This window comes from Scyliorhinus torazame, chromosome 16 (genome assembly GCF_047496885.1).
Source record: "Scyliorhinus torazame isolate Kashiwa2021f chromosome 16, sScyTor2.1, whole genome shotgun sequence".
NCBI lineage: Eukaryota > Metazoa > Chordata > Chondrichthyes > Carcharhiniformes > Scyliorhinidae > Scyliorhinus > Scyliorhinus torazame.
The window spans coordinates 122,436,995-122,459,820 of record NC_092722.1 but is presented as its reverse complement, the minus strand read 5'-3'; positions in this window follow the sequence as shown (position 1 = coordinate 122,459,820).

Genomic DNA, 22,826 nt, shown 5'->3' with positions numbered 1-22,826 from the left:
TAAATCATTTTGTCTTGAGTGTAATTGATCGTGCATCATAATGTCGAATAGGTGACTCCCAATTCTTCTCCAAATTCCTGGAACCCTTCCCTTCTTGGTGTGCCTTTTCTTCCTCCCTCAAGTACGCAGCGTTACCGCTGCGGACAAAGCTTTTACCTCGTTGTCAATGTGGTGGTTCGAGATCTAAATGCTGGAGGCTTCCAGTGTAAAACAAAATGGGATTTATTGTAGGAAAGCAAGTATGATACAGGCACAGAGCAACTATATACAGGTCATGTGTTAATCCACCAGCTCCAGATTTCACTCTGCCCAGGCCCCCAGCTCCTTGGCCCCGCGTTGTCGCACTATTGGCCACGGTTCGAACATGCTACCACATCCGGTATCACCAAAAATAAACTCTCTGGTTGAAGCATTACTCTCTACTGTGTTAACTTGACAGAACTGACTTTTTTTAAGGGGTCTTGTATTTCCCGTTAGTGTGGTATGCAACTTTTAATTCCAAGCCTCTGATATTTCCTAAAAGTTCAACCACAATGAGTACCCAGAAAGATTTGAGTAAATTAACCACAGACAAAGCAGGTTTCCACCAGCAGTAGCTCTGCAGCTGCACTGAAAAATACACTAGAAGGCAAGACTGCTCAGGGCTATACGACACAGAGTCTCTGCCAACTGATGGAATTAGAGGCAGGAGGGTAAAAATTGGTCTCGTACATCAGCTCAGAATGAAGAGTATCAAGGATAAAAGCAAATTACTGCGGATGCTGGAATCTGAAACCAAAAGAGAAAATGCTGGAAAATCACAGCAGGTCTGGCAGCATCTGTAAGGAGAGAAAAGAACTAACGTTTTGAGTCCAAAGGATTATCTGGACTCGAAATGTTATCTCTTTTCTCTCCCTACAGATGCTGCCAGGCCTGCTGAGATTTTACAGCATTTTCTCTTTTGGGAAGAGTATCAAGGATTGGTGCAATTATGCACCTTTCTGCACTGGCAACTAGTCCAAACAGGACAGGAATGGGTGAAACAGGTGAAAACAAGGAATGGGTGAGAGAAGCAATGAAAGAGTTGGAGAGGGGTACGGAGTAAAGAGAAGGAAAGCAATAGGAAGAGGAAGGGGATGAGACAAAAGTACAAGGAAGGAGAAAAGAGAGGATGAGGCGAGTATACAATCCAGATTTCAAAAACACAGGCACAAGAGGTACTTAAAATAACATAGAAAATCTATGCAAGTATGTCAAATGTCATAATTCAAAATGGCTTCCATTATATAATTGTTCTTACAATGAAGGTATCAGTGAGCAGTTTGATAAAATACATTTAAGGCCTGCAGCTTCTTCGCAAGGTAGTTGTTTTGTGGCACTCCAATTTTCATAGCTTCACCACTGTTAAATTCTTCAGTGCAATTTTAATCTCCATAATCCTCTTGAGAAAGTTGTTTGGGCAAACCTGTGACAGAGTGTTATCCAGATAGTACAAAGAGACTTCAGTTCCTGGAGCAGGCCACAGGCTGCAGGGTTGCTGGGAGAGGTGAGTGCATATTTAAAAGAGACTTCAGTTCCTGGAGCAGGCCACAGGTTGCAGGGTTGCTGGGAGAGGTGAGTGCATATTTAAAAGAGACTTCAGTTCCTGGAGCAGGCCACAGGCTGCAGGGTTGCTGGGAGAGGTGAGTGCATATTTAAAAGAGACTTCAGTTCCTGGAGCAGGCCACAGGCTGCAGGGTTGCTGGGAGAGGTGAGTGCATATTTAAAAGAGACTTCAGTTCCTGGAGCAGGCCACAGGATGCAGGGTTGCTGGGAGAGGTGAGTGCATATTTAAAAGAGACTACAGTTCCTGGAGCAGGCCACAGGCTGCAGGGTTGCTGGGAGAGGTGAGTGCATATTTAAAAGTGCTTAGTTTACAGGTCGAGTGGCAGTTGGAGACTTCACTTCCTGGAGCGGGCCTATTGGCTCATTGGAAATCAGGCAGGGTACAAAAGGTGTGGCAGGAGCGCCTTTAGTCACGGAGTGCTGATTGGAACAGAGTGCATCTGAGTTTAGGTGAGTGCTGAGTTCGGGTGAGTGGAGAGAGAGGGCTGTGTTTTTGTTGGTGTTCGGGTTTATCCTTGAGGTTCTATTTTTAAAAAATGTTTTATTATTTATATTAATTAACTAGTTGAATATGGCTGGACAGGTGATGTGCTGTTGCTGTATGATGATGGAACTGGTGGATCCCATTGAGACCGTCAGTGACCACATCTGCAGCAAGTGTTGGCTGCTCGAGGAACTTCGGCTCAGAATTGATGAGCTGGAGAACGAGCTGCACACACTGCGGCACATCAGGGAGGGGGAAAATTACCTGGCCACTTTGTTTCAGGAGGCAGTCACACCCGGTAGAATAAGTACTGTTAATTTGGTCAGTGGTCAGGGACAGAGTGGTGTGACTGCAAGGGAGGCAGGTAGGGGGATCCTGAGTTTAGGAGTTGAGGAGCCTCAGCCCTTGACCTTTTCCAACAGGTATGAGGTACTTGCTCCCTGTGTGGATGAGGAAGAGGGCTGTAGGGAGGATGCGTTGACTGACCACTGCACCGTGGTACAGGAAGCCATTCAAGAGGGGGGAGCAAAAAGACAAGTGGTAGTTGTAGGGGATTCTATAATTAGGGGGATTGATGGCATCCTTTGTAAGCCAGATCGTGAGTCCCGCATGGTATGTTGCCTGCCCGGTGCCAGGGTGAGGGACATCTCTGATCGGCTTGAAAGGATTTTGGAGAGGGAGGGGGAGGATCCAGTTGTTGTGGTCCACGTTGGGACTAACAACATAGGTAAGACTAGTAAAGAGGGCCTATTTGGGGATTATCAAACACGAGGGACTAAATTAAAGAACAGGTCCTCCAGGGTTATAATCTCTGGATTACTACCCGAGCCACGTGCCAATTGGCATAGGGTTGAGAAAATTAGGGAAGTTAACACATGGCTAAAGAAGTGGTGCGGGAAAGAGGGATTCCATTTCATGGGGCATTGGCATCAGTACTGGGGCAGGAGGGACCTGTACCGTTGGGACGGTCTTCACCTGAACCATTCTGGGACCAGTGTTCTAGCGAATAGGATAAATAGGTTGGTCACAAGGACTTTAAACTAGCAAGTTGGGGGGAAGGGAAGGGTAAAGCTATGGACAGTATAATGGTTAATGGGGAGCAAGGCAGCAGGTTACGTGACAGGTTATTATGTAGAGATATGGGTTCAAAGACAAGGAAAATTAGGAGAAAGGGTAAGAGGAAAAATAATTTGCGAAAAGTTACTGATCAAGGTGTTAGGATTCATAACAAAGACATAAAAAACAGCATAAGTGTACTTTACCTGAATGCTCGTAGTATACGGAATAAGGTGAATGAGTTGATGGCGCAAATCATCGTGAATGACTATGATTTAGTGGCCATTACTGAAACATGGTTAAAAGATGGTCACGATTGGGAGTTAAATATCCAAGGGTATCAGACTATACAAAAGGATAGAATGGACGGTAAGGGCGGTGGTGTACAAACAGAGGATTGAAAAGTAGCAAACATGACACCACTGTTTAAAAAATGGGGTTGGCAGAAAGCGGGTAATTATAAGCCGGTAAGCTTAACTTCGGTTGTAGGGAAAATGCTGGAATCTATCATTAAGGAGGAAATAGCGGGGCACCTGGAGAGAAATTGTCCCATTGGGCAGACGCAGCATGGGTTCATAAAGGGTAGGTCGTGTCTGACTAATTTGGTAGAATTTTTTGAGGACGTTACCAGTGCAGTAGATAACGGGGAGCCAATGGATGGGGTATATCTGGATTTCCAGAAAGCTTTTGACAAGGTGCCACATAAAAGGTTGCTGCATAAACTAAAGATGCATTGCATTGAGGGTAAAGTGGTAGCATGGGTAGAGGATTGGTTAACTAACAGAAAGCAGAGAGTGGGGATGAATGGGTGTTTCTCTGGTTGGCAACCTGTAACTAGTGGGGTCCCTCAAGGATCAGTGTTGGGCCCGCAGTTGTTCACAATTTACATAGATGATTTGGAGTTGGGGACCAAGTGCAATGTGGCAAAGTTTGCAGACGACACTAAGATGAGTGGTAAAGCAAAAAGTGCAGAGGATACCGGAAGTCTGCAGAAGGATTTGGATAGGTTAGGTGAATGGGCTAGGGTCTGGCAGATGGAATTCAATGTTGCCAAGTGTGAGGCTATCCATTTTGGGAGGAATAACAGCAGAATGGATTATTATTTAAACGGTAAGATATTAAAACATGCTGCTGTGTAGAGGGACCTGGGTGTGCTGGTGCACGAGTTGCAAAAAGTTGGTGTGCAGGTGCAAAAGGTGATTAAGAAGGCTAATCGAGTTTTGTCTTTCATTGCTAGAGGGATGGAATTCAAGACTAGGGAGGTTATGCTGCAATTGTATAAGGTGTTGGTGAGGCCACATCTGGAGTATTGTGTTCAGTTTTGGTCTCCTTACCTGAGAAAGGACATATTGGCACTGGAGGGAGTGCAGAGGAGATTCACTAGGTTGATCCCAGAGTTGAGGGGTTAGATTATGACGAGAGGTTGAGTAGACTGGGACTGTACTCATTGGAGTTTAGAAGGATGCGAGGGGATCTTATTGAAACATATAAAATTATGAAGGGAATAGATAGGATAGGTGCAGGCAGGTTGTTTCCACTGGCGGGTAAAAGCAGAACTAGGGGGCATAGCCTCAAAATAAGGGGAAGTAGATTTAGGACCGAGTTTAGGAGGAACTTCTTCACCCAAAGGGTTGTGAATCTCTGGAATTCCTTGCCCAGTGAAGCAGTTGAGGCTCTTTCTTTAAACGTTTTCAGAAAAAGATAGATACCTTTCTAAAGAATAAAGGGATTCGGGGATATGGTGTACGGGCCGGAGAGTGGAGCTGAGTCCACAAAGATCAGCCATGATCTCATTGAATGGCGGAGCAGGTTCGAGGGGCCAGATGGCCTACTCCTGTTCCTAGTTCTTGTGTTCTTATGTTAGCCTAACCCATTAGTGTAACACCAGAGTATCAAAATTGAACCATGAAGCTGCAAACACTGTTTGCTTGTCACTCTGAGAACAACAAGCACTGAACTTCCAGATGAACGTCACACAAACATGATTTAAAGCAGTGTGTCATGATATGCAGACATGCAGATAATGATATTCAGACAGGCAGCTAATGAATACAGAGAACAGGACCTGACCAATGAGCAGGCAAAACACTCAGGGGTGGTATCTCACTATAAAAGGCACGAGGCACTCACACCCCGCCTCTTTCCACTGATGAACATCTACAGAGTGAGTCAGGGTGTATGTACAGTATCACACCTCCAGCATAATGCTAAGCGCTAGTCTGGTTCAGTCAGACAGAGTAACCACACTTAGGTTAACAGGGAGTCGAACTCATAGAGAACTGTGCTAACTGTGCTACTGGTTCAATAAATCAGATTGAATTAACTTCAACATCTGGAGTATCTTTAAGTTAAAGCTGCATCCACTTGCAGCCTGTGTTATCCCAGAGTACAAAGCACAACATGCTACCAGGTGACTGCTTAATCTAGGTGGTTTACCTCAGTCCATTCCGTGACGACCAGCGAATGTATCCCGGCACCATGGAGAAGATTCAGGGTCCTCACCAGCTCAGGACCACCGGCAATCTCAGTGCCAACTGGCGGACTTTCAAGCAAAAGTTTCTGCTGTACATCGAAGCTTCAGACCTCGTGGGTGCGTCTGATGGAAGGAAGATCGCGCTTCTCCTCTCAACAGCGGGTGATCAAGCCATCGAACTCTTCAACTCTTTTCACCGAGGGCCACAACAAGACAAAGTTTCAGACCATCCTGGTCAAGTTTGATAGTCACTGTGAAGTGGACACCAATGAAATCTTCGAGCGCTACATATTCAAACAGCGTCTACAAGGTAAAGATGAATCTTTCAACTCCTTCTTAACTAACCTCCGCCTGCTAGCGCTATCCTGCAAATTTGGTGACATTGCTGACTCCATGATCAGAGACCAAATCATTTTTGGAGTTCACTCTGATCCTCTGAGAGAGCAGCTACTGAAAATCAAGCATATGACCCTGCCAGTCGCGATTGAAACATGCACAATGTATGAGCAAGCCAAAAATCGCTATGCCCAGTACAAATCGGTTGAAAATGAGAAACTTGCCTCCCACAAGGCAGAGAGTGTGCAGGCCTTCTCCCGGATGCAGCGCCTCAGCATTGATGAAAGCGGCCATTTTGCTTGCTTTTCCCGGGTCCCCACGCTTGCGCGATGCGAACGGGATGACGAAGAGACCGACACCTGCACTGCGTGTGTGTGATGACGCGCAGGGCATCAGAACGGCAACATCATGACGTGCTCGAACTGCGGCAACGCCCAATTAAAGAAACACTGCCCTGCAAGAGGCAGGCAATGTTTAAACTGCGGGAAGCCTGGACACTATGCAGCCTTGTGCAGGTCTGCACCACCAGTCAGGGGCCAGCGCTCCCAATTCCGACGACGGCCCGTTCAGAGTGTGCAACAACGATCACAGGATTCTGATCCTGGCAGCACAACGGATCCAGAGGAAGAATGCCTGGACTCCGCCTACTGTGTGGGCATCATTACCAAATGTGAATATGCCACATCCAATTCATCACAAATTCAATCCATCCTCGCTGTAGATTCTGCGGACGAATGGCGTTTGGTGATGCAGGTCAACCACTACTCCATCCAGTTTAAGCTGGACACAGGTGCTTCTGACAACCTCCTCTCACAGGCAGATTTCAAACGCAACAAGAAGCCCCCCAAGGCCCTTCCAGCAACCTGCAGGCTCCTGGACTACAACAGAAAAGCCATCACGGCACTGGGATCCTGCCATCTACTCGTCTCCAACCGGAGCACCCATGCCCGGTTACATTTTGAAATTGTCAAGCCAGACAGGGCATCCCTACTTGGCGCGCATGCCTGCAAGCAGCTGAACCTCGTGCAGCGGGTTTACACAACGACATCCTCCAATGTGGATCTTCAGGCCGGCATTGATGACATCCTCGCTCAGTATCCGGATGTGTTCGACGGGATGGGCACGCTGCCATATCATTACAGGATTCTGCTACGACCTGATGCCACGCCAGGTCCCGGCTCCGCTGAGGGAGCACCTGAAGGCACAGCTCAAGGATCTTCAGCAACAGGGCATCATTTCCAAGGTAACCGAACCGACTGACTGGGTCAGCTCGATGGTATGTGTTAGAAAGCCTTCGGGAGACCTGCGCATCTGCATTGATACCAAGAATCTCAATAAGAATTTAATGCGTGAACACTACCCCATCCCGAAGCAGTAGGAACTCACTAGCGAGATGGCACACGCACGTTTTTTCACCAAGTTAGATGCGTCACATGGATTTTGGCAAATCCAGCTGGATGAGTCCAGCAGAAGGCTCTGCACCTTCAACACACCGTTTGGCAGATACTGCAATAATTGCATGCCGTTTGGCATTGTCTTGGCATTGGAGATCTTCCATCGCTTCATGGAGCAGATAATGGAGGGCATTGAAGGGGTTTGTGTGTACGTGGACTACATCATCATATGGTCCACGACCCCTGAAGAGCATGATTCCTGTCTCCAGCAGGTATTCCGCCGTGTCCATGCCAATGGCCTGAAGCTGAACAGGTCCAAATGTTGCTTTGGCATGTCGACACTCAAGTTCCTAGGTGACCAGATCTCTCAGCAGGACGTGCACCCAGACACAGACAAGGTCAAAGCCATCGAAGCCTTGAAGGTCCCTGAAGACAAGAAGGCGGTGCTGCGCTTCCTGGGCATGGTCAATTTTCTGGGCAAGTTCATCCCAAACCTGGCCTCACATACTACGGCCCTACGAAACCTGGTGAAAAAGTCCACTGCCTTTGAGTGGAAGGCAGCACATCAGGCAGAGTGGTTGGAGCTGAAAGACAAGCTCACCACTGCACCCGTCTTGGCATTTTTTGACCCAGACAGGGAGATGAAGATCTCGACAGATGCGAGCCAGGATGGCATCGGTGAAGTGCTGCTTCAACGCGATGCCACTTCATCCTGGGCACCGGTAGCCTACGCATCGAGGGCCATGACGCCCACTGAAACAAGGTGGGATAGAGATGGGATGCCTGGGTCTTCTCACTGGCATTCTCAAGTTTCATGACTATGTCTACGGCCTGCCGACATTCACTGTTGAGGCGGATCATAGGCGCCTGGTCCACATTATCCACAAGGACCTGAATGACATGACGCTTCAGTTGCAGCGCATCCTCCTCAAACTCAGAAGGTACGACTTTGGCTTAGTGTACACGCCTGGCAAGGAGCTCATCATCGCTGATGCATTGTCCCGCTCCATCACATTGCCTAGTGAACCACTGGAAATCATCCGGCAGATTGAATCACAGGTGCAGCTGTGTGCTAGCACCCTCCCGGCATCTGATGAGAAGATGGTTCGTATCTGCGAGGAGACAGCCAAAGACCCCCTCTTGCAGCGTGTCATGCACCACCTCACCAATGGCTGGCAGAAAGGGCAGTGCCCTCAATTTTACAATGTAAAGGATGACCTGACGGTGATTGATGGTATCCTCCTCAAGCTGGACCGGATTGTCCTTCCACTCAGTCTCCAGAGTTTGTTGCTCCACCAAATCCATGAGGGACACCTGGGCGTCGAGAAGTGCAGACGCAGAGCCAGGCAGGCTGTCTACTGGCCCGGTATTAGCCAGGACATCTCGAACATGGTCCTCAACTGTGCGACCTGTCACCACTTCCAGCCAGCGCAGAGCATGGAGACGCTCCAGCAGCATGAAATCAAGACCTCCCCGTGGTCCAAGGTTGGCAATGACCTCTTTCGTGTGAATGGTCGTGACTACGTTTTGATTATTGACTATTTCTCCAATTACCCTGAAGGCGTGAAACTCTCATACCTCACATTTCGGACCGTCATCAAGGCCTGTAAGGAAAGGTTCTCCAGGCATGGTATCCCACTGAGTGACAATGGCCCATACTTCAACAGCCACGAGTGGCCTATATTTGCCAAGCCATACCATTTCAAACATGTCACTTCCAGCCCACACTATCCGCAGTCCAATGGGAAGGTTGAAAAAAGGGGTGCACATTGTGAAACAGCTCATCTGCAAGGCAGTGGATTCTGCTTCTGATATCAACTTCGCGTTGCTTGCGTACAGGGCGACCCCACTGTCCACTGGCATGTCGCCGGCTCAACTCCTGATGAACAGGGACCTGCGGACGACACTTCCAGCCATACATGTGCCCAACCTGGATCACCTCCCGGTGCTGCAGAAGGTGCAGCAGCTCCGTAACCAGCAAAAGCAGGGCTATGATGCTCATACCACCAATTTGCCCATGTTATCGCCGGCAGACACTGTCAGGATCAAGATACTGGATAGTGGCTGGTCTGCTCCAGCTGTCATTGTTCGACAGGCTGTGCACCGCTCGTATGTTGTACGTATGGCTGATGGTTCTGTTGTGCGACAGAACAGACGGGCACTGCGCAAAGTTGCCTGCCCGCAACCGCTTTCTTCTCCGTTTCCGTCCGTTGTTTTGCCACCTCCTGATACCTTAAACTATGAGGCCACCAGTCAGGCTTCCTGCCTGTCAAGGCGCTGTCGTCCTCACCACCACCTCTCCGGCGGTCGACAAGGATCAGACGCAAGCCCCAGAGACTGGAGTTATGAACATTTGTTTTGTTTGTTATGTTCCGTTTTCTCACATTAGACAGCTGTCTTCACATGTAAATACGTTCACTTAGGCAGCACGGTAGCATTGTGGATAGCATAATTGCTTCACAGCTCCAGGGTCCCAGGTTCGATTCCGGCTTGGGACACTGTCTGTACGGAGTCTGCACATCCTCCCCGTGTGTGCGTGGGTTTCCTCCGGGTGCTCCGGTTTCCTCCCACAGTCCAAAGATGTGCAGGTTAGGTGGATTGTCCATGATAAATTGCCCTTAGTGTCCAAAATTGCCCTTATTGTTGGGTGGGGTTACTGGGTTATGGGAATAGGGTGGAGGTGTTGACCTTGGGTAGGGTGCTCTTTCCAAGAGCCGGTGCAGACTCAATGGGCCAAATGGCCTCCTTCTGCACTGTAAATTCTATGATAATCTATAATTCTATGATATGCCACCGCTTGTAAGTATTGTTAATATATGCCACCACATGTAAGTACGTTCCCATGTGCGAACAAAACATAAAAAAAAGTGGAGATGTCATGATATGCAGACATGCAGATAATGATATACAGACAGGCAGTTAATGAACACAGAGAACAGGACATGACCAATGAGCAGGCAGGACACTCAGGGGTGGTATCTCACTCACACTCTGCCTCTTTCCACCGATGAACATCTTCAGGGTGTATGTACAGTATCACACCTCCAGCACGTGGTGAAGAGCTAGTCTGGTTCAGTCAGACAGAGTAACCACACTTAGGTTAGCAGAGAGTCAAACTCATAGAGAACTGTGCTAACTGTGCTACTGGTTCAATAAATCAGATTGAACTAACGTCAGGGTCTGGAGTATCTTTTGGTTAAAGCTGCATCCAGTTGCAGCCTGTGTTATCCTAGAGTACCTAACAGATAACAGTGCTTTTCAAACTTTTTATCCAGGGACCCATTTTTACCAAACGGCCGACTTTCGCGACCCACGTTGCGCCCTACGCCGGCTGACCTGCACAGCCCACGCCAGCTAACCTTTGTGACCCACCATTTTTGCTTACCTTTAATGTGACAGGCGAGCCTGGATTGATCCTCACGATCTCACTTGCTTTGAATTTCAATGTTACATTTCTATATGGGGTGTTCATCAGAGGTCCTGGAGCTTGCACCAGCACTATTTTGTCCTGCCGTGGACTCTCCTGTGCAGATCTCTCCAGCAGATTCAGTTGAGAGATCTTGGCCTGTTTGCGTCTCTGGCCCTCTCTTCCTTAGTCCAAAAAGATCCACCTTCAGTTATTCACGCAGTCCTGGAGCTTGCTTGCTGGCAGCTACAAAACGGGGAAAGCTCTCCTCCATAATTTCACGGCTGAGTACATGACGTCAATGAACCTTGGGTGGGATTCTCCACGAACCGGCGGGGCGGGCCACTCCGGCCCCGTGGCCGCCCCAAAGGTGCGGAATCCTCCACACCTTCAGGGGCTAGGGTGGCGGTGGAGTGTTTGGCGCCGTGCCAGCCGGCGTGGAAGGGCTTGTCACCACACCAACCGGTGCCGAAGGGCCTTCGCCGGCCGACGTGAGTTGGTGCATGCACGTGTGCTGGCGTCATCCCAGCACATGCGCAGGGGGATTCTTCTCCGCGCCGACCATGGCGGAGGTTGACAGCGGCCGGTGCGGAGGGAAAGAGTGCCCCACGGCACAGGCCCGCCCGCGGATCGGTGGGCACCATATTGCAGGCCAGGCCACCGTGGGGGCACCCCCTGGGGCCAGATCGCCCCGCGTCCCCCCGAGGACTCTGCAGGCCGCCCGTGGAGCCAGTTTGTGATTTACGCCGGCGGGACCCGCCGAAAACGGGCAGCCACTCGACCCTTCGCTGGCCGGAGAATCGCCGGGGGGAGGGCGCTGCCAGCAGCCGCTGACCGGCACACCACGATGCCCGCCCCCGCCAAAACACCGATGCCGGAGAATTCGGCAGCCGGCGGGGGCGGGGTTCACACCGCCCCCCCTGGCGATTCTCTGACCCGGCGGGGTGTCGGAGATTCCCGTCCCAGGTGTGTGACCTGCTCTCTGCCGCTGCTTCTGGCGGGAAGACTAATCCGTTCCTGGGACAGCACGCTGACGTATGGAGGATGCGGTCTGTCCTGCTGGGCTCCGGGGAAGTGCACTGCTTCATCTGGCTGAGGGGACACACAAGGACTGGCCATTCTTGAAAGCCAGTCGCAGCCGGTATTTAAAAAAGCCGGTCGTGGCAGGTAGACACGGGAAGGTCGGTCGCGACATCGGGAACGCTGCTACCAATCGCTCCGCGACCCTCCCGACACGCCCATGACCCCACCCTGAGTTTGAAAATTACTGATTTAAAGGGTGAACCCTTCTGTGGGAACTTCCAAGAGGATTCCACCCCCCCCCCCCAAACCTGGCACTGGGGAGCCAGGAAGGTATGGCAACATATTTGACAAACCTACTGCAGTGTTTTGAGGCTTTACCTCATAGAATAGATAAGGGTGAACCAGTGGTTGCGGGGTTTTTGTTTTTTCAGAAAGCTTTTAATAAAGTCCAAATTAAAAGGTTAGTGTGATAAATTTAAGTGCATGGGATGGTGGTAAAATATTGTCATGGATTAAGAATTGGTAGGCAGACAGGAAACAGAGAGGAGGGATAAATGGGAATAGGTGGCAGGCGGTGACTAGTGAGATCCCACAGGGATCAGTGCTTGGGCCCCAGTTATTCACAATATACATCAATGATTTGGATGAGGGAACCAAAAGTAACATTTCCCAGTTTGCTATTGACATGAAATATGGTGGGAAGGTGAGTGGTGAGGAGGATGTGAAGAGGCTTCTACGTGATTTGGACAAATTCATGACAGATGCAGTGTAACATGGATAAATGGGTATTTATCCACTTCAGATGGAGAAAAGAATGGAAGAGTAGCTCATGAAATGTTGATGTACAAAGGGACCTGGGTCCAAGTACACCAGTCACTAGAAGCAAGCATATTGGTACAACAAGCAGTTTGGAAGACAACTGCTTTGCGAGTCTTCATTGCAAGAAAATTTGAGTACAGAAGCAAGGATGTCTTAGTGAAGCTGTACAGGGCCTTTGTGTGAGGCAGCACCTGAAGTATTGTCTGCTGTTTTAGTTTCCTTATCTAAGGATATATATAATGATTTTTTTAAATAATATTTTTATTGTCACAAGTAGGTTTACATTAACATTGCAATGAAGTTACTGTGAAAAGCCCCTAGTCTCCACATTCCGGCACCTGTTCGGGTACACTGAGGGAGAATTCCGAATTCTCAGCTGGTACGGGAATTGAAACCGCGCTGCTGGCCTTGTTCTGCATCACAAACCAGCTGTCTAGCCCACTGAGCTAATATACTTGCCACAGAGGGAATACAGGTTCACCAGACTGAATCAGGGGATGGCAGGAGCGTCACATGAGGCAAGATTGGGTTGAGTGGGCCTGTGTTCACTGGAAGTTAGAAGAATGAGAGGGGATCTAATTGAATTGTACAACATTCTGACATGGCTGGACTGATTGGATACAGGGATGTTGCTTCCTCTGGCTGGGGGGTCTAGAACAAGCTGTCACCATCTCAGAAACAGGGTAGGCCATTTAACATTAAGATGAGGAGAAATGTCTTCACTCAGAGGATGGGAAATCTGTGGAATTCTCCACCACAGAGGTCTACGGAGGCCAAGTCACTGAACATATTTAAGATGGAAATAGATAGATTTCTGTACTCCAAAGGTATAAATAGTTATGGGAGATCATGGGAGTATGATGTTAAGATGGAGAATCATCCATTGGTCATATCGAAGGGCCAAATGGCCTACGCCTGCTTCTATTTTCTATGATTCTATGTTTCTATGTCTATGTAATTAACTGTATAAAAGATATGATGAACAGTAGTCCCACAAGGACTTCTATCTAACCTTGCTTCAATTGGAATGAGCAATCTAGCTTCTGTTTATGCCATGAGCTTAACTGTGCGGTTGCATGGGTTTTGAATGGGTTACAATTAGGCCCATGGTATCTGCTACATGTAAGTTATTTCGGGTATATCTCTCATGGACACTGCATGTAATAGCTGTACAATTATTTAGATAAATTAAAAATGTTAATCCAGTCCCCTTGCTATTTCCTAGTCCTCAAACTTTCATTCAAGGTGAGGATAAATGACTATCTAATAAACCCCATAACAACCCTCACTCTTTCATACACATCCTCCTTCATTGTGTAAAGCTAAGAGGCTTTCTCTTGAATCATGCAACAGATGCTAAGCCATCTGTGCTGAGATGTTACTCTGCTGCTAAGGGGTTCCTCAGTGGATCTGCCGACTTGGACAAAGAGGGTAACTCTGCCTCTAAAACTGGGTGTTTGTTTTTTCACTTCTGGTGAGACTGGCACCATAGAGTGCTGCCCTATAGACCTCGTGGATGCCTGCCAGTAGACCTGCACAACAATGGGTGCATTTTGAATCTGACCCCCAGCGCCAGGAAGCTGACAATATCAGCGGCTCGACTGATTTTACCCCTCACCCGACATTGCTCTCGACGGAGAGTTTAGTTAAAAGCATGCTCAATGTTTCTCCACACGGATTCTGACTGAAAACTGATTGATTGCAAACCTCTTCCTCTTTCTGAAGACTGTGAGGATGGGACAGAGGCCTGGGACCAAGCTAGAGCTGGAATCCAGAAAGCTATGTTAAAAAAACATTGCTTCCTTCATATCATTCTCAATTCTTAGAAGGAAAGTCAAGCTGGTTCATGTCAGAAATATGCAGGGTTCTCACACTATTACAATGCATGCCATCAATTAACTTCTGCTTGTTTCAGCCTAAAAAAGTCAAATAGAGTAAAGCAAACCATGAAACCAGCAGCAACGCATCACTATCTATTGAAGAGGATATCACAGGCTTCAGTTACTGACATGTTTTCTTGTGGCAGCTTGCTTGCGTGGGCCGATGGCCAGGATGTTTGCTTAGTGCGATTGTGGGGGCATCCTTAATTTTCCCTCAACTCTTTCACCATCTGATTAATTCTTTGGGGCACGAAGGGCATTTTTCCCTGATTCAGCTCTGCTGTGTTAATATTTAAAAAGCCTTTGGTTGCTTGCTGAGGTACTTAACTCTGATTATGACTGATGTCTGAGATTCAGACTTTGTGATCTGTCATCTCAGTCTCCATTATATGATGTATTTTTTAACCACAGCATGATATTGAAATGTGTTAACATTGGTTTGAACATATTGGCACGTTCATCACTGAAATGATGTGTGGGATTCTCCGGTCCTCCATATGCATGGTTCCCGGCCATTCGCTGGCATCAGGATTCTATCTTCCCGTCAATTGTAATGGGATTTCCCATTGTAACTACCCATGGCCGCTGTGAAACCCTTAGTGCGGGAGCATTGCCAGCGGGAAAATTGAATCGCAGCGACCAGATAGCTCCGACCGATAGTTTCAAGCAATTCAATCAATCTAGTGACTGCTGGTAGATTCAAGAAATAATTTGTTTTTAGAAAGTGTTTCCCGACCATAAAATGTCCCCAAAATGCTATGACAGCCAATTAAGCATTTTTGAAGCATAGTCAATGTTGCAATGTGGAAAATTCAGTGCAAATTGCAGACAGAATGATCCCAGAAATAGCAGTGAGATGGATAGCCAGATTTCTTTTACTGCTGTTGGTGAAGGGATGAATACTGACTGGCTGGGACACGACCATGGGCATTTTTACATCCACCTGACAGTGCAGATAAAAGACTGGGCAGGATTCTCCCATCTCATCTGTTGCCATCCGGCTGCAATTGAGCACGGAGAATTTGTCATTCCAGCCAAAACTCCATTCACTTTCAGCGGGACCGGAGAATGCCAGCTGCGAGCGAAGGCAGGGGCTTTCTGCATGCACCATTGACACTGCAGCTCCCATTCCATACTGCATGGAAGTGTCTGCTGGGGAATATATTTTTTAATTTGTTCAGGAGATGTGGGTGTCGCTGTCTTTGCCAGCATTTGCTACCCAGCCCTAATTGTCATTTAACTGAGTAACTAGCTAGGCCATTTCAGAGGGCATTTAATAGTCAACCACCTTGTTGTGGGTCTGGAGTCAGATGTAGATCAGGCCAGGTAAGGAAGGCAGATTTCCTCCCCTGAAGGACATTAGTAAACCAGATGGTAGCACAGTGGCTATCACTGTTGCTTCACAGCACCAGGGACCCGGGTTTGATTCCCAGCTTGGGTCACTGTGCAGAGTCTGCACGTTCTCTCCCCCTGTATGCGTGAGTTTCCTCTAGGTGCTCCGGTTTCCTCCCACAAGTCCCGAAAGATGTGCTTGTTTGGTGAATTGGACATTCTGAATTCTCCCTCAGTGCACCCGAACAGGCGCGGAGTGTGGCGACTAGGTGATTTTCACAGTAACTTCATTTCAGTGTTAATGTAAGCCCACTTGTGACAGTAAAAAAAATTATTACTGTTAGATCTTTTACAACAATCATTTTCAGATTTTTTTTGTTGAATTCAAATTTCAGCAACTGCCATGGTGGGATTTGAACCCAGATCCTCAAAGCATTACTCTGGGTCTCAAGGTTACTAGTTTAGCGGCAATACCACTACACTACCACATTCCATAAGTGCTCAGATCTCCATATTGGGTCTTGACTCCACAACTTTCAGACTCTAGAGGTGAGAATGCTATCACTGGCTCACAGCAAACATCCATTAAAGTAACTGCAACACCCCTAAAGGCTGGTAATTACCACTGCCTAAATGTATAACAACCTTTGATCCAGCCTTTCCCCCATATCCTGTGATCCCTTTAGCCCCCACTGCTATATCTAATTCATATTTTATTACATCTAAATATTATTGCATTTAGACCATTTTTGGTTATTTTGTAGATGAAGTAATTGTTGATTCTGGATGATTATCAAAGTGGGGATTATATTCTTCTGGTAGCATCCATGATTATTCGAGGGTTGCTGAACTACAGCTAATGCTGTGGTTTTACTGCAGGGCAGGAACGGAACAAGGATTGAATGCTACACTGTTTGTGTGATTCTGAATCACATACTCGGCAACAAGCCAATTGAGCTAACCAGCCTCTTAGACGTATGTCAGGTTCAAATTTATTTGCTGACTGTCCACACAAAGTTTGATCCCATACAATAGTCATCGTGAAATTTTACACATGCTCTTTATAAACCATTTATGGATTGCGAATGCACAGTAAACATACAGGCCGTGGACTCTCCGACCCTGCGCCAGGTCGGACAATCTCCGGGGGGAGGCATGAATCCTGCCCCGCCGCCCGATGCTGGCTTCCTTATTCTCCGGCGACATTTTTCGGTGCTAGCAGGATTCCCACCGCGCTAGTTGGGGGCAGTTGACAGCGGCCCCCTCGGTGATTCTCCGGACCCCGATGGGCCGAGTGGCCGTCAAGTTTTGCCCAGTCCTGCCGCCGTGAATTACTCACCTCACACACGACGGGTCCGGCAGGTAAGTGTGCGGGAGCCGTCCTGTGGGGGGGGGGGGATCCGACCCCGGAGGGGGCCCCCATGGTGGCGTGGCCCGCTGACGGGGCCTACCGATCTGCGGGCTGGCTGGTTCCTTGGGGGCTTTCTTTCCTCCGTGCCGGGCCCCTGTAGGGCTTGTGGTGGTATGTATTAGGGGTAATGTGGTACCTGTGAAGCCGAGAGGCTATTGGCTGACAGGTCCCGGGTCCTGGTTGGATCTGCCGACTTCTGGCTCTGCCCTGAAGGCGGAGTATAAGAGCTCGAGCTTCTCCCCGCAGCCTCATTCTGTTGCTGAGCTGCTGGGGACAAGTCTCGCTTAATAAAGCCTAGATAGACGTCATCGCTTCTCGTCTCGCGTAAGTCATTGTGCGCTACAATTTATTAAGCGAGCTTGCGCGGTTAAAGCGCCAGACCATCCCGGGGGGGACCCGCTGCTATTTCTGCGGACAGGCGAAACACCCCCGGCAGCGCTGCCCGGCCCGCGCAGCTACTTGTAAAAGCTGCGGCAAAAAGGGCCATTACGCGGCAGTGTGCCGGTCCCGGGGGGTCACCGCAATCCCCGGAGAAGAACGAGGACAGCACATCCCAAACACCCCCCAACCCCCCCCCCCCCCCAGCGCCCCATGTGCGACCTGCGGGCGCCGCCATTTTGGGTCCCGGGCACCACGAGGGGAGGATGGGCGCCGCCATCTTGTGACCCCCCAGCCACGTGCGATTCATGGGGGCAGCCATTTTGTCCACCCCCGACCACGTGCGACCCATGGGGGCGGACATTTTGTCCACCCCCGGCCCCGTGCGATTCATGGACGCCACCATCTTGGTTGACAACAAAGGACCCCAGCATCGACGGCTCCACGGGGTCCGAAGAAGACGCCGCGACACTACTACCATGACTGGCTTTGGTGTCACTGGATCAATCGCGGCCCCGGACGCTCGAGACGACGACAACAACGGTGCTGGTCAACGGATACGAGACGCCATGCCTGATCGACTCCGGGAGCACTGAAAGTTTTATTCACCCAGACACGGTAAGACGCTGTTTTCTGACCATCCATCCAAGCACGCAAAAGATTTCCCTAGCTGCAGGATCCCACTCAGTGGAGATCAAAGGGTTCTGCATCGCAAACCTAATGGTGCAAGGGAGGGAGTTCAAGAACTACAGGCTCTACGTCCTGCCCCAACTCTGCGCGCCCACATTACTGGGATTAGACTTCCAGTGTAACCTTCAGAGCCTAACATTCCAATTCGGCGGCCCAATACCCCCACTCACTATCTGCGGCCTCGCAACCCTCAAGGTTGAACCGCCGTCCTTGTTTGCAAACCTCACCCCGGATTGCAAACCCGTCGCCACTAGGAGCAGACGGTACAGCGCCCAGGACCGGACATTTATCCGGTCTGAAGTCCAGCGGTTGGTGAAGGAAGGCATAATCCAGGCCAGCAATAGTCCCTGGAGAGCCCAGGTGGTAGTCGTAAAGACCGGGGAAAAGCAAAGGATGGTCATAGACTATAGTCAGACCATCAACAGGTACACGCAGCTAGATTCGTACCCTCTCCCCCGCATATCCGACATGGTCAATCGAATTGCTCAGTATAAGGTCTTTTCCACCGTGGACCTCAAGTCCGCCTACCACCAGCTCCCCATCCGCCCAGGTGACTGCAAGTACACCTCCTTCGAGGCAGACGGGCGGCTATACCACTTCCTAAGGGTCCCATTTGGCGTCATGAACGGGGTCTCGGTCTTCCAGCGGGAGATGGACCGAATGGTTGACTAGCACGGGTTGCAGGCCACGTTCCCGTACCTCGACAACGTAACCATCTGCGGCCACGATCAGCAGGACCACGATGCCAACCTCCAAAAGTTCCTTCAGACCGCAAACGCCCTGAAGCTCACATATAACGAGGAAAAATGCGTTTTTAGCACAAACCGTTTGGCCATCCTGGGATACATAGTGCGCAATGGAGTAATAGGCCCCGACCCCGAACGCATGCGCCCCCTTATGGAATTTCCACTCCCCCACTGCTCCAAAGCACTGAATAGTTGCCTGGGTTTCTTTTCATATTACGCCCAGTGGGTCCCCCAGTACGCAGACAAGGCCCGCCCGCTAATACAGTCCACTACCTTCCCCCTGTCGACAAAGTTCGCCAGGCCTTCAGCCGCATCAAAGCGGATATCGCAAAGGCCACGATGCGTGCCATCGACGAGTCCCTCCCCTTCCAGGTCGAGAGCGACGCATCCGATGTAGCTCTGGCGGCCACCCTTAACCAAGCGGGCAGACCCGTGGCCTTTTTCTCCCGGACCCTCCACGCCTCAGAAATCCGCCACTCCTCAGTGAAAAAGGAAGCCCAAGCCATAGTGGAAGCTGTGTGACATTGGAGGCATTACCTGGCCGGCAGGAGATTCACTCTCCTCACCGACCAACGGTCGGTAGCCTTTATGTTCGATAATGCACAGCGGGGCAAAATTAAGAATGACAAGATCTTAAGGTGGAGGATCGAGCTCTCCACCTCTTGTATCGTCCGGAAAGCTGAACGAGCCTTCCGATGCCCTGTCCCGTGGCACATGTGCCAACGCACAAATAGACCGCCTCCAAGCCCTCCACGAAGACCTCTGCCACCCGGGGGTCACCCGATTCTACCATTTTATAAAGTCCCGCAACCTCCCCTACTCTGTGGAGGAGGTCTGTACAGTTACCAGGAACTGCCACATCTGCGCAGAGTGCAAACTGCACTTTTTCAGGCCGGATAGAGCGCACCTGATCAAGGCTTCCCGCCCCTTTGAACGCCTCAGTTTGGATTTCAAAGGGCCCCTCCCCTCCACCGACCGCAAAGCATACTTCCTGAACGTGGTGGACGAGTACTCCCGTTTCCGCTTCGCCATCCCCTGCCCCGACATGACAGCGGCCACAGTCATTAAAGCCCTTGGCACCATATTCACACTGTTCAGTTTCCCCGCGTATATCCATAGCGACAGGGGGTCCTCCTTCATGAGCTACGAACTGCGCCAGTTCCTGCTCAGCAAGGGCATAGCCTCGAGCAGGACGACCAGCTACAACCCCCGGGGGAACGGGCAAGTAGAGAGGGAGAACGGCACGGCCTGGAAGACCGTCTTACTGGCCCTACGGTCCAGGGATCTCCCAGGTTCCCGGTGGCAGGAGGTCCTCCCGGACGCTCTCCACTCCATCCGGTCGCTGCTGTGTACCACCACTAACCAAACGCCTCATGAGCGCCTCCTTGTCTTCCCCAGGAAGTCCTCCTCCGGAACGTCGCTGCCGACCTGGCTGGCGGCCCCAGGACCCATCTTGCTCCGGAAACATGTGCGGGCGCACAAATCGGACCCGTTGGTCGAGAGGGTCCACCTTCTCCACGCGAACCTGCAGTACGCCTATGTGACGTACCCCGACGGCCGACAGGACACGGTCTCCCTGCGGGACCTGGCGCCTGCCGGCAACAAACACACACCCCTGACACCGATCACCCCCTCCCTGCCACCGGCGCACCCCGCGACCGCCCCCTTCCCGGGGGGATCGGTCCTCCTCCCGTGCCCGCCCAGGAGTAAAACAGGAACAAACAGCGAAACCCTCCCGGAGATGACAACGCCCGAGCAAGCACCTGCACCACCACCGGGGCTGAGGCGATCGACGAGGAAGACCAGACCGCCCGCTCGACTCGTGGAATCCGCGTGACACCAAGAAAAAGAATGTTGTAACAAAAACATTTTTTTTGCCCTTATTGTAAATAGTTCTCACAAACTTGTATATAGCCCAGTGTAGGGCTAAAGCTGTATTAACACAGTCCGAAATTTGTTCCAGGGCCAGCCTTGTCAACTCCTACCACCATGCGAACCACCAACCCGCTGGGTTCCTTTTTAACAAGGGGTGAATGTGGTGGTATGTATTAGGGGTAATGTGGTACCTGTGAAGCCGAGAGGCTATTGGCTGACAGGTCCCGGGTCCTGGTTGGATCTGCCGACTTCTGGCACCGCCCTGAAGGCGGAGTATAAGAGCTCGAGCTTCTCCCCGCAGCCTCATTCTGTTGCTGAGCTGCTGGGGACAAGCCTCGCTTAATAAAGCCTAGATAGACTTCATCGCTTCTCGTCTCGCGTAAGTCATTGTGCGCTACTGGGGTCTACCATATTGCCCGGGGGCTGGCGTGGAGAAGGGAACCCCCGCACATGTGCGGAAATACGCCGGCCGTTCTGCACATGCGCGGAAATATGCCGGCCGTTCTGAGCATGCGCGAACTCGCGCCAGCCTTTCGGCGCTGGTTGGAGTTGCGGGAACCACTCCAACATCAACCTAGCCCCTGAGAAAGTGGAGAATTCCTCACTTTCAGGGGCCATTGACGCCGGAATGGTTGGCACCGGTTTTCACGCCGGCATGGGGACATCATAATGCCCCATTATTGCAGAATCCTGCCCACATTCTTTAATGCAGAACAAAACAATCATATTTCTTCTCTTTCATCGCAACAAGACTGGCGCAGCGCTGTGGCAGATAGGCTATATCTGACACAAGCGAAGTGAGGACTGACCACTGCATGCCGCTGTTTTTCAAACAAAATGCGGATGACATGATTTCCCACTGGAGTGACACAAAATTGGAAGGTGGGACATGATTACAGCAAGAAGCTGTTTTGGTCAGCATTCATGAGATGGGGATAAATGCAAATGGTCAGTGAGATAGCCAACCCTCCATTAACTCAGAATCAGATGAATTGCAAACTGTTTTTCCGCTGGCAGGATTCCAGTATTTTAGCTGTCGCTAGATTCTCCGTTCCCACCCATCCCACTGCAGGTAGAATGGGAAAATTCCACCCCATGTATCTTGTGGAATTTATCTGTCACAAAGAGTGAGGCTCGTTCAGCTGCCTCTGCTGCTATTTTAGCTTCCCCCGGGTCTTCAGAATAAACTCTCCAAATATTCTCCAATGCCACAGTTCTGAACTCACATCCTCTCTAGATTCTATCCCTTCTCCAGTGATGCTCTCCCCAACCTCATCTTGTCCATGAGCGCCACCTCCTGCTCCCTCGACCCTATCCTGGCCAAGCTGTTGACCCCTCAGCTTCTCTTAAAGGTGAGCAGTTATTGTTAGCGGTTCCCTCTCCTCAGGCACTAATGACCCACCTACACCGCACTTTAAATCTGCTGTCACCACCACCTCGGCAAAACAAAAACCTGCTCTTGACCCTTTGCACCCGCAAACCCTCACCCCATTTACAACTTCCCTTTGCTTTTCGAAATCATTAAACGTGTCCCTTCCCAAGGGTGTGCTCATCTTTCCGACAATTCAGATTGATGGTGCGGCCATTGTATTGATTTGACCCTCAGTAAAACCACATTCTACCTACCTGTAGTCTTCAACAAAGTTGAACATGCCATCCTCCTCCTTTCATCTCCTCAGTCTTCCAGCTGGTTGGAACTGCCCCAGTTTGGTTCAATTCTATTCAATCATAGCGAGACAATCACCTGCAATTGTTTCTCTTCCCATTCCCACCCTTGCACTGTTACCTCAGGAATTTCTCATGGATCTATCCTTGCTGCCCATCCCCCATCTATTTTCCATCTGCCATTAGTCAGATATATCATTTGGCTCCACAAATATCCAATATTTGTTGAATGTTGAACCTTCTTGTCTTCAGCCCTGAATCAGAAGTGCTGAAT